The following is a 12,048-nucleotide window of genomic DNA, read 5'->3' as shown; positions in this document are numbered from 1 at the left end:
GGAACTCTTCTTGTATATGTGATGAAGCTGGATGAAGCTGACTTGACGAAGACGTAGGTGGCATAGATTGGTTTTTCTAAAACAGAAGAAAAAAATGAGTATCTATTATTATTTTAAATTAGAATGAAAATGAGAACCTTGATTAGAGATAGATTATCCGTATTAAAATATGTGCATGAATAAACTTTTGCTAACTCTGTAGCAAAAGTTTATTCATACAAATTGGAATGGGATGGCTTTGTGAAAAAGTAAAAGTTACATAAAAATAAATTGAGAATGCGTACTTCCATTTGACTGAGATTATCTGTAATGATGAAAAAAAAGTTTAGTATGTTTTTTTTTCCATACGGGAAGGATGTAAAACCTTACATAGGCACCCTTCAGCCCGTACTGAAGGGTAGTGTCAGATTCTTACTGACTAAAAAACACCCTTTTTATTCCACAGCTACCCGAAAAACCACTATTAGGCATTACTTTGGGGTGGCAGTAGTTTAGTTATGAAACAGCTGGGTCCTGAAAAAAATCTGTCTTATTAGTGGCTTCATCACATATAGAAGAACAGTTCCTCAATCTTTTCTTTTTCATGATTGTTAACACGCATAATGTTTGTAAAATCATTCTGCACATGCATAACTGTTTGACCAATTAGGTTCGCTTCTGTATATATGAAGCTGTTTGATCGATTAGGTTTGCTTTTGTATTTATGTAACTGTTTGACCAATTAGGTTTGCTTATGTATATAGATTAGCTATTTGTCCGATTAGGTTCGCTTCTGTATATATGAAGCTGTTTGTCCGATTAGGTTCGGTTTTTTTATATATGTAACTGTTTGACCGATTAGGTTTACTTTGGTATATATGTAAGTGTTTGACCGATTACGTTACTTCTGCCCCGGGCAACGCCGGGTATATACAGCTCGTAAATTATTAAACAGTAAAATCTTCTTCTGTAATTTGCTACCGTGGCAATTTGTGTGTCTGTCCAGGATTTTAAATGACCTGTAGCTCGCAAACCGTTGCACCTATACACTTGAAATGTGGTACACATATAGTACGTCACGTCTACTATCCGCTTTATGGGTGATGATTGTTTTAGTCTTTTTATCTTTATTTTATTTTATTGTACAATCAAGTCCTATCTGGGCACAGCAGGGCAGCCGTGGGCGGATGCGTATGGTGTATTCACTCGATGTTATCGTGCATTGCGCTGTCAGTGGTATTTTGATAAAAGAATTTGAACAACATATAAGAAGCGTATAAATTATTAAACAGTAAAACATTAACATTTAAGAAGTAAAGTTACATTGAGTACTACTGCAGTGCCTTCGGGTATACCTCATTTTTTCTTTGCCCATTACATGCTTAAATGTATACATTTTTTGGTGTACCTACCCGAGAACACGCGACATATAACCGACCGTGGGAGAAGCATGGATTTTAAACACGCGTTGAGTTCATCTGCTGGTCTCCCTCGTGGAATAACTGGTAATGTTTGAGTAAAATCTACAGCGAGTAAAACGACATTACCTCCTTTTTTTTTTTTACGATCTCTGAGATCTTGCTTTTTTCGGTTCAAGGCTTCATAAGCTCTTTTATGTTCAATGTTGTACTTAATAAGTACTAATTATCCCAAACCATCATCTTTGAATGTTGCAAGACTTTCGCCTTGTATGTAGATCGGGGGTAATTACATTCATTGCATTCCTAGTCTGAATCACAATGTGATTGTATGGGTGGTTACCTGGCACTGTAGGGTTGCCACCCGTCCTTTAAAATACGGAATCGTGCCGCGTTTGAGAATGAAATTGCGCGTCCCGTTTTGAATCAATACTGCACGGGATTTATCCCGTATTTTTTTTATCATTTTTTTTTTAAAGCAGCGTCTCATGCAAATCATCCCACACACATTTTATGAAGATGCCTCCTTTCCTAGTTTTGATTGGGTAATACTTGATGTCATCGTTAGTTTGATTGGTGTTTTTAACTGTCCAGTGAGTAGGGCGTGTCTTTCAACCGTAAGCAGATTTTTTGCAGTGGTATCACTGACCTCGACGACGGCGACGTTATACGTCAAAAATAAATTACGATAAATGACGATTTTAGCGATACTTTATTACGACGGCGGCTACATAGACACGATCAAATAAAAACAAAAAAATCAAATAATCATTCTACATTTTCAAAACGTCGAAAAAACGACGGAATGAAAAAAAGGCCCACCCAACGACCCACCCATTCCATTTTTATATATATAGATGAGGCGGCTGTTAAATGTATTCCAGTTAACAAAATTAAGTATGTGAGGCCAAAAGTGCTGCAATGGTGGACTGGTGAGTGTTATAAAATAATTCATGAAAGAAGCATTCAGAAAGCTAAGGAAAGGTTTCACATACCATAGTTTAATACATTATATATACTGTAAATGGCTAGTAGCAAAGACTTAGAAAATCATTAAATCAACAAAAAAGAACACTAAACAAAGACTCTCCAATTAAAGAAGTATAGGACAAGATAACAAGAATGAATGGTAAATACATAACCAAGAAAGTGAATGGTCTAAAAACTGAATTTGGGTATATAGATGTCATCTGACACTCTCCAGAATTGGACTAAATATAAGCATCACATGTAGTCCCAGGCCACTTGGCCACAGTGTCTGCAAAAAGTTACTAATGATTGGTTGTATATCACCTAGACATTTTTTGCTGAGATCCTGTTTTGACATGCGAAGATGCGATTCAAAAGACTGGGAGTATGAATAGGGATGAGCATTTCATCTCCCATTGGGTTTAATAAAGTATCTATCTATCTATCTATCTATCTATCTATCTATCTATCTATCTATCTATCTATCTATCTATCTACTGTACCTGCAATTCCAAATATGCTTGCAATGGTATGAAAATCAATTTTAGTGTCTTGGAAGGCATTGATTTTTATTATTATTTCAGATACAATTGGTTACATGTCTTTTATTTTTCCAATTGAAGCAGAGGTGAAGTGAATTACTTATGGTCACGCAGTGTCAATAGCAGGATTTGAACCCACAACCTCAAGGTTTGTAGTGAATAGCACAATAGTAGTCTGGTCACAGCATGTACAGATTTAGACACAGAGACCTTGCTGAGGCCATGTGCATCACCAACACAGGAATCCACCAGTGGTGTAGAAACGGAGAGTGTCAGAATCTACATAATGGGACTGAGAACCAAAGTCGGGTGTGTTCCTTTTTCCAGTTCGCCCAGTACCAGACCAAGGAGGATTATTTTTTCACCCCAGTGCCACCTGTGTTTCTCAATTAATTGTTGATTACTGAGATGATCCAAGGGGTTTATGTCTGCCTGGAAAAGATCATATAGACCTGCTATTTGTATTCTTGGGTGGCACTGTTTCAAATGGCATCTCCAGTTGAGTTACACACTTCTCTTGACAGATGTCATTGCCATTGCTGTCGCTGGTATTTAGAGGTGTTTCACCTTCCCACTTTAAAGGATTTGACTGATTACATAGCACGTTTCGATTAGTTTACTCATCAAAGCTACAAAGTGCCCATTTTGTACTAATATATGACCTACATTATAATTTTATATTTACTGTATATTACAAAATCAACCTAAATCTCAACACTTTTAAACAGCAAGAGCACAAAACGTACCCCTGAGACACATCTGCCTGCAGCATGTTCTTCATTTTTTCAGGACAGGCAGGCAATATAAACTCTTTGCTGGCATGCACACTTTTTACATTTTTTTGGATGCAGATTCAGAATATCAGGATTTTGACATGGATAGTGAATTTTGGATCCAAATATAACAATAACGTGGATAGAATGATTACAGATAGCAAAGGATTGGTGTATAAATAAGAGGGAAAAGCCTGCAATGTAAATGTAAAAGTTGAAATTGCAGTGTAATTCAAGTAGAAAGATTAATCTTAGAATCTCACTTTAGCCAATTTTGCTGTCACTCTGGCCTATGAGCTTGTCCAGCATGTGTTTCAAAAAAAAATATGGGTTCCACTCGTGTCAGTGCAAAGTCACAAAATAATTTTCAGTTATCTGAACATAATATCAGCTGCTAAGGTTAAATGTTTTATTTTTCTGTATATTTTCTGATAATCCAATTGTCAGATGTATTATATTTTAACTAGTACATTCAAGTAAGAATTTCACTGTACTTTGCATATGTGACAATAATGACCCTTTAAACCCTAATAACCTGTTTCCTTTTATTTTGACATACTATACATTTCTTCTGTTTTCTTTTTTTATTTCACAGGTGTCCAAACCCCTGTGATAGAACAATATAGATAATCCAAGATGGCATCTCCATAGTCAGCTGCTACTCTTTCAGTATGCTCCAGTTTAGAGTAGACTCTGTTCACCTCTGCATTGACTGTAAAATTAAACTATGTAACTTCATGCTTTCCAGCTGCACAGTGGAAAGATACTCCAAAAACTATACTTTGTTGTTTGTAAATGTATTTGTTTAGTTTTTGGTGGGTGAAAAAGTTCTTTTTTCCTTTAATTCGTAGGTGTTCATGCTATACTAGCTACCCATTTTTTTCAAACAACTATCTGGTCAATTTATACTTTTGTGGATCTGAAAAGCATAACAAAAATGCGAGGAGTTTCATACATTCTAAGACTGTCCCAGTATACAGTATATGCATTCATCTGAGCTTTTACTTACCACTGATCCAGTTTAGTGCTGTGGATAACCAAACCTAACAATTACCACAAGGCCAGGGCCCTTTCTGTCACAGAATACACTTAAATACACCTGCCCAGACTACCTTAAAGATAGGAAATTTAAAGATGACAAATAGCCTGACAGCATGTATTTTATTCCTGTTGAAATAATTGAAGTTTCTGGATTAAATGGATTAAGCCTATGTTATACGGAGGAGATGCATAAGACACACAAAAAATGATCAGTTTCAGCTCAGACATTGCCTGGATACCAATACTACAAAATGTGTCATTTTAAAAGGTTGTCATGAGTAAAGTATGACATTTAGTCTTGGGGAGCCACACAAAGAAAAAAAAAAAATTTTTAGAGCAGGGGTCACCAAGTCCGGTCCTGGAGGACAGAGGTGGGTAGAGTAGCCAACTTCTACTCAAGTAGAAGTAAAAAATAGTCATCCGAAAAATTACGCAAGTAAGAGTAAAAAAGTATTTGGTGAAAAGACTACTCAAGTACTGAGTAACTGTTTGAACATAATGAATTATTTCTTTTTTAGAAATGTTGTAATAAAACAGACAAAAATCTAAAATAATGTGCAAATTCTGCTATTTCCAAATAATGAAATAAAAAATGAGTAAAAATAAATAACATATTTACAAAATAAAGATGCACAAATAACACAAAGTTCCAAATCTCAGTTTTTCACAACAAAGCTTTTGAAAACAATACCTACAGTAGGTAATATGTATGTTTGAACAGTGCAAGCTACTTACAGTGACAAGATATACTGTACACTGACAGTATAATACTGTATATTCACTTGCCCTCCAAATAGCACAGCTGATAGAAAATAACATTAGAACAAGGCAGCTTGTGCACGTACAAGAAGTCTCACTTTACCATGACTGTCTGTGTCTGTGCATGTTTGGTTAAAACGTGCTTATTCTTCACTCAGTGAAGTGATGGTTAAGCTTCAGCAGGAGTTGGCTCTCAAGGTTCTTACAGTGAAGCTGTGATCATTTAGCAGTGAACAGGAGCCCTGCATGACTAAAAAGTCTCTCATGGGCTGCAGACACAGGAAGTTTGTGTGTGGTCATGTGACTGCATGGCTACATCTGATTGGTAAAACGGAGTCATGTGATTATTGTTGCTAAGTCTGATTGGTGAAACGTAGTCATGTGATTATTGTTGCTACATCTGATTGGTGAAACAGTCATGCAGTAGATCCACTGGCAACTTCTCTCTGGCAAAAATATAGCGTATCTAATGTGTAAATGGAAAAAAGTAACGAGTCTAGTGTTGCCTAATGTAGCAGAGTAAGAGTAGCATTTCTTCTTCACAAATGTACTCAAGTAAAAGTAAAAAGTATGGTGCAGTAAAACTACTCTTAGAAGTACAATTTTTTTAAAAAGTTACTCAAGTAAATGTAACTCGTTACCACCCACCTCTGCTGGAGGACCACCGTGGCTGCAGGTTTTCATTTTAACCCTTTTTTTTAATGAGTGTCCTGTTTGTGCTGTGTGATGCCCCTTTGGCACTGAATCCGGGGAAGCTGCCATGGGAGGCTCATTACATTCCCTGGAACCCTTGGTGGCAGCCCCCCTAGGCGGTATCATGGCCACAATCATGGAACAACGGAGCGCATGCCTTTTGGGCTCTATGGCCATCACCAGGGGGAGCTGAACGACTTAACGAGCCCATGTGGGCTGTGATCCAGCAACACCAGGAAGTGCAGCCTAATTAGGCCAATTACCACCTGAAGCACTTCCGGGTGGGCTATAAACGGAGCCTGCAGCCACCACTCAAAGAGCCAGAGTTGGGAGGAGGGAGACGAAGCTGCTGAGAGGAGTGGAGGAAAGGAATAGTGTTTTTGTGGTGGTGTTTTGTATGGTGTGTCTTTTGTGACTGTGTTGTGCCTGTGGGACATGGGGAAGATGTGCCCCACAGGTGAAGAAAATAAAAAGGTTTTTTATTTTACGTGTGCCTCACGGTGTCAGTCTGTGTCGGGTCGGCAACCATATAGTGCCTTTTTCACAGCTGCTAATTAATTTTAATTGACTTGTATTTTAAGATTTGTTCCCCTGAATTTCTTCCTCGTTCCTCTGAATTGCTTCATTTCTTTCCTTAAATGGCACCCAAACAGAAATGAAATGTGAGGTGGGGGAGCCAACAGAAGATCAATGAAGTCAGGGCCTCAAACTCCAACCAATTTCACTCCAACCAGCTGCTTAATGAGGTGCCAATTCCTGTAATTAATTAAACCAGTTCTTTAATTTCATGGCCTGTTGCTGCTCTTGTGGTGCATTAGCAGATATTTCCGAAATTGTTGATGTTCTCTTTCTAAGAGCCCCATTAAAATGTTTTGGGGACCTGAGCAGATTGACATTCCTGAGTCCTTCATCTTTCTTTTTTTTTTTTCAGATAATGTATGATGGACACCAGTTGTTTTGGCTCATTTTGTATCTCGTTAATGTTTGGCTGCTAATTAGGGAAAAAGAACAAGAACAAGTCAATTAAAATGAGTTCAAAAGAAGTTAATTAGCAGCAAAAAACAGTCACTCATTAAGAAAAGGGTTAGAATGAAAACCTGCAGCCATGGTGGTCCTCCAGGACTGGAGCTGGTGACCCCTGTTTAAGAGTTACTACCCTAATCACATCCCAAGTCACATACCATAAATTATAATTCAAAGTTATAGTTTAACTTAAATCTCAATATCACGTTTAAAACTTTAACATTATAAAAGTACATAAGTTCTGTAATATTAAAATGACAATTTGTCTACTTATTGTACTTGTGCTAAAATAAACACTTTATTTTTAAATAATATGTAATAAATATATACATGGCGTAATATTTGTGTTCTGTGGAACTCGGCAGGGGCCGATCTGCTATGAAAGTAAAGAAGCTTAAGCTACAGTGTCCCTAATTCCGATGGGGCCCAAGAAGTGACTTTAATTTTCATCGCCCCCAACTCAAAAACTAGGCATTTGAAATTTTTATTCACACCAGTGAGTATGACACGTGAAATAATCCAGAACAGCAATTTTATTCAAAATCTGAGATGTAGTTGTTACATTTTTTTAACATTTGTGGTGATCTGTCGGAAACAACCCTATTGTAGAAGTTAATCATGGTTACCCAAACTTTGTTGCTGGTTGTGAAGGGGTCCCTGTAATAGTTCAAGCTTCATTTCCCCAAAAATGTAGGTCTGCCACAGGAACCAAGTTAATTGTTTTGAAAGAAATGCAGGTTAGGGGCATTGGTGAAGCTAAATTGGCCTGTGTATGTATGTGTGTGTTGTTGTGTTGACTCTACGCTGGACTGACATGCTCTCCAAGGATTTAATCTACCTTGTGCCCAATGCTTGCTAAGTTAGGTTGAAGTCTTAATGCATCCCTATAAGTGAGTTTATTAAATAAATGAATTGATGGAAAGTTGGATCATTTTAAATTTTGTATTTACTATATGAATGAGATATTTTTGTTTCTTAAATATTTTAACACATTGTTTTTAGTGACATGTGGTTGGGGTTTACTCAGACTGTCATTCTGCTGTTTGTATAATTGGGATATTCAAGCATAAAATGTGGGCACATACACATAACTTTGCATTCATTTAAACAGCTGTTTAAGTATCTATTTACTGACCAGATCGTCTGCTTTAAAAGAGGAAAATTCTGTATACATTGTTGTGGAAGCTCAGCCCGGAAACAGACAGGCAGACACCGATAGTCAAAAACACACACGTTTATTTACAATTAAAAGTGTCCATAAAGTCCCGCACAGCACACAGTGCCCCTGCACCAACCACCCTTGGAGTCCAGGCCTTCCAATGCACTTTCCTCTTCTCACCACCTCTATTCCTCTCTCCTGAGCTTCGTCCTCTTCCTCCCAACTCCGGCTGATGACTGGAGGGAGGCAGTTTCTTTTATCCCCACCCGGATGTGTTCCAGGTGCCCTCTGATGAACTTCCTGTGGCACTTCCTGGTGTGGCGGAAGTGCCGCATGAGCACCCGGAAGCACTCCGGGTGTCCCTGGTATTCCTTCCGCCAGCACCTCCGGGTGTAGCAGAAGTGCTGACATCCAGGGCTCCACAATCGTCCGGGTGCCCCCTGGTGGTGGCCACAGGACTCTATAGGGTTGAGCTTCCCATGGCCATCATACAAACCAGGGTTTCTCTCTCATGGTCCGGGAGAGGCATAGTCCCTCTCCCGGTCCTTCCAGGTGTCCCGGCTGGGCACAGCCACCCGCCACATAATATACAAGTTGAAATGCTCCTTTTGAGGAAAAAAAAAACAACAACAACCCTTTATTTCAAGTTTATTTTAGTAATATATTGTAGCAGTTAAAGAAGAAGTAAAATGCTGATGTCCAGATGTCTGGGACTGACTGTTACTGAAAGTAGTAACACAAAGCAATAAAGAGATGACAGATATAAAAACAAATATTTACAATGAAAAATAATAGTTTTGATCTCAAAGAAGATCAATCATAAAAAAAACAAAAAAAGAAAAACAATAAGGCTTTCACCCTGCTAGACAGAAATTCAGTTCTGGGGACAATCAACAGCCTTACGACTAATAAAAAGTATAACTCTTCCACAGCCACAAAAATATGACCCCAACAAATAGTACAAAATCTGGAGCCTTTACTGGCTTTAGGAGTCTATTCTAACTCCTAACCTCAGCTAATTGCAGTGCCACCCAGCATCACACTCAACTGGCATAAGCATACAAAATTATTTCAGTTTTTCTCTCTCTCCTGGGGGTATTTCTCAAAGCATTCTCAGCGAATATGCTTTGCTTAAATCAAGACACTGGGGTTATCTGAGCGTCACCTCTTAGTCTCTCTTGGTCTCTATTGATGGTCATCAAAATCAACTATTTAACTCTAGCTGTCACTATCATTATGAAGCCCAGCCCATCATCCTATCAGCCTACCCTCATAAAGTAAGCAACCAATTTTCATCTGACGGGTGACTATATTGAAGAAAAAAGAAAAACAGCAAGATTGAGTTTTACACTCGCATTCATTCAAGATGCTCTTTGTCTTCTAGATGCTTGACCTATTATAGAAATGGTTTGGTGAGGACCTCACTGTCACACAGTCTATATCGCAACACATTCCTGGACATGCTATAGATTATGTATGCTGACTTTTGTTGTTAGTATTATGAGTTTCGGAGATACTGTAGGAGGTCTCCCTTCAGAGCTTCAGTATCAGTTAAATAAAACAGACCAGTCTTTAAGGAATAATGAACATTTTAAAAATCATGCAATGAAAATCCATAGAAATCTGGAAAGTGCCACACTGTCTGTTTTATATTTTGTATTAATATGTATTTCCATGAAAATAGTGTCAATGTTTACATTAGCAGGGTTCAACAAGAACTCTGGTAGCCAGGGAAATAATATTTTCTTATTGTTTCTTCTGAAATTCTGTAAATTTCAAATGAAATGCTTTTCTCAGTTAGACAAAATACAGAAATATGAAGCCCATGGCTTAGCAAAGGCAGGGAGGTTTCAAAAAGTGTTGTATTCACAGCCCAGTGAGATGATTGTTAAATGTTTTTATCTGTTGTGAATTAACTCTGTTTGCATTTCTTTTGGTATCAGAGAAATCATAAGCTGCAAAATGAAACATCACTCCAGTTGTTCACGAAATGCATTATGTTTAAACTAAAGAAGAGTAACTATCAGAACATGCAATGTACCTCTTGCAATGAATTACATTTCTTACAACTAATTATTTACATTTTATGATTCCAAAAAGCTAATTTGAACTGTTGTGAAGACACTTGACATTAAGAAAATTACCATAGCAAATGTCACTTAATTTTGCAACCCACTATATTGAACATGTGAAAATAAGCAGTTGGGACCTGCCCATGATTATATGCAAACACTGGCTACCTGGTTGCCTAGTATTCCTCAGTATCTTATAGGATGTACAACTGTCACAGCACTCTGTTGTCTCTGCTGTTCTTTTTCCAGTTTTCTGTAGTGGCTATCTGTGCCACCACCACCCGATCAAAGCACTGTGCTGTTCCTACATTGATGGATTGAAGGCCGGAGGTCCACATGACCATCATCATTAAATTCTTCCACGTGAAGCCTGAAAACCATGAGGACTGACTGAGATCATTTATGTTAGGCAGAATGCCTACAGGGGCTGGGTGGTCTTGTGGCATGGAACCCCTGCAGATTTTGTTTTTTTTTTTCTCCAGCCGTCTGGAGTTTTTTTTTTTTTTTTCTGTCTTCCCTGGCCATCGGACCTTACTTTTATTCTATATTAAATAGTATTGCCTAATTTTATTTTTATATTTTGTCCTGTAAAGCTCTTTGAGCTACATCTTTTGTATGAAAATGTGCTATATAAATAAATGTTGTTGTTGTTGTAGCACTTAACAGACCAAATATTGGTTGGTAAGAATTTAGTGACTGCTTATAGTGGTGCAGTAGTAACAGAATACTGCAGTAAAAACTTCAGATAGTAATCAGCCATGTCCTCTGCTGCAGGTGTAGGCTCTAGAATAGCCTGGATAGCATCAATATTTGATTACAGTGAAGATATGCCAGCCGCTCTCACACAAAATCTAACAAACTTTATCTCTGGCACTGCAAATACACACTTCTTTCAGTGTGAGTCTGTGTTTAGACAGAGCCAAGAAGACCATGTGAAGACATTTATCATGAGGAGCGATGGTAGACCCATGTACCACACTCCAGGAATGCCAGCTAGCACTGAGGACATAACGTTTTGAAAGCAGCTTGGTGCTGAACTTAAACTAAATAGTATTCTTGTGTAACAAAACATGCCATCATGTGTCACAAATGCTGTGAGGTCTCTGCTACGGTGGAGGTCCAGTTGCAAATAGCACTGTCTAAGATCTAATTTAGAAAACAAGATGGAACCATAAAACTGTGCAGTGACTTCTTCTGAAGTGGGAAGTGGATATTTGTCTGGAATTATTGCTTTATTTACTGCATTAAGGTCACCACTGATGTGCAAGCCTCCATACCTCATCTTAGCTACTACTGTTTTGGAGATCCATGGGGAGGTGATGCCAGCTGCTAGTAGATGCTGCAGCTCAGTGGACGCCTTGTGTTGGAAGGCCAGTGGAATGCATCAATGTGACAGTATAACTAGGGTGACAGTGGGATTGAGTAAATAGTGAAGGCAGTGAGCCAACCCAAACCTGTAAAGAGTCCTAGCCATTTTTGTTGTTGTGGAGAGGTTACCTGCAAGATTTGCATGCCACTTTTATCCAAGACAGAAAATCCCTAGGCAAGGAACAGATTTAGCCCTATCAAATTTGCCCCTTTTGGTGTAACATTAAAGCGCACATTAGGTAGAACATCTTT

This window comes from Erpetoichthys calabaricus, chromosome 8, assembly GCF_900747795.2.
Source record: "Erpetoichthys calabaricus chromosome 8, fErpCal1.3, whole genome shotgun sequence".
Classification (NCBI taxonomy): domain Eukaryota; kingdom Metazoa; phylum Chordata; class Cladistia; order Polypteriformes; family Polypteridae; genus Erpetoichthys; species Erpetoichthys calabaricus.
Note: the sequence above shows the minus strand (reverse complement) of the source record.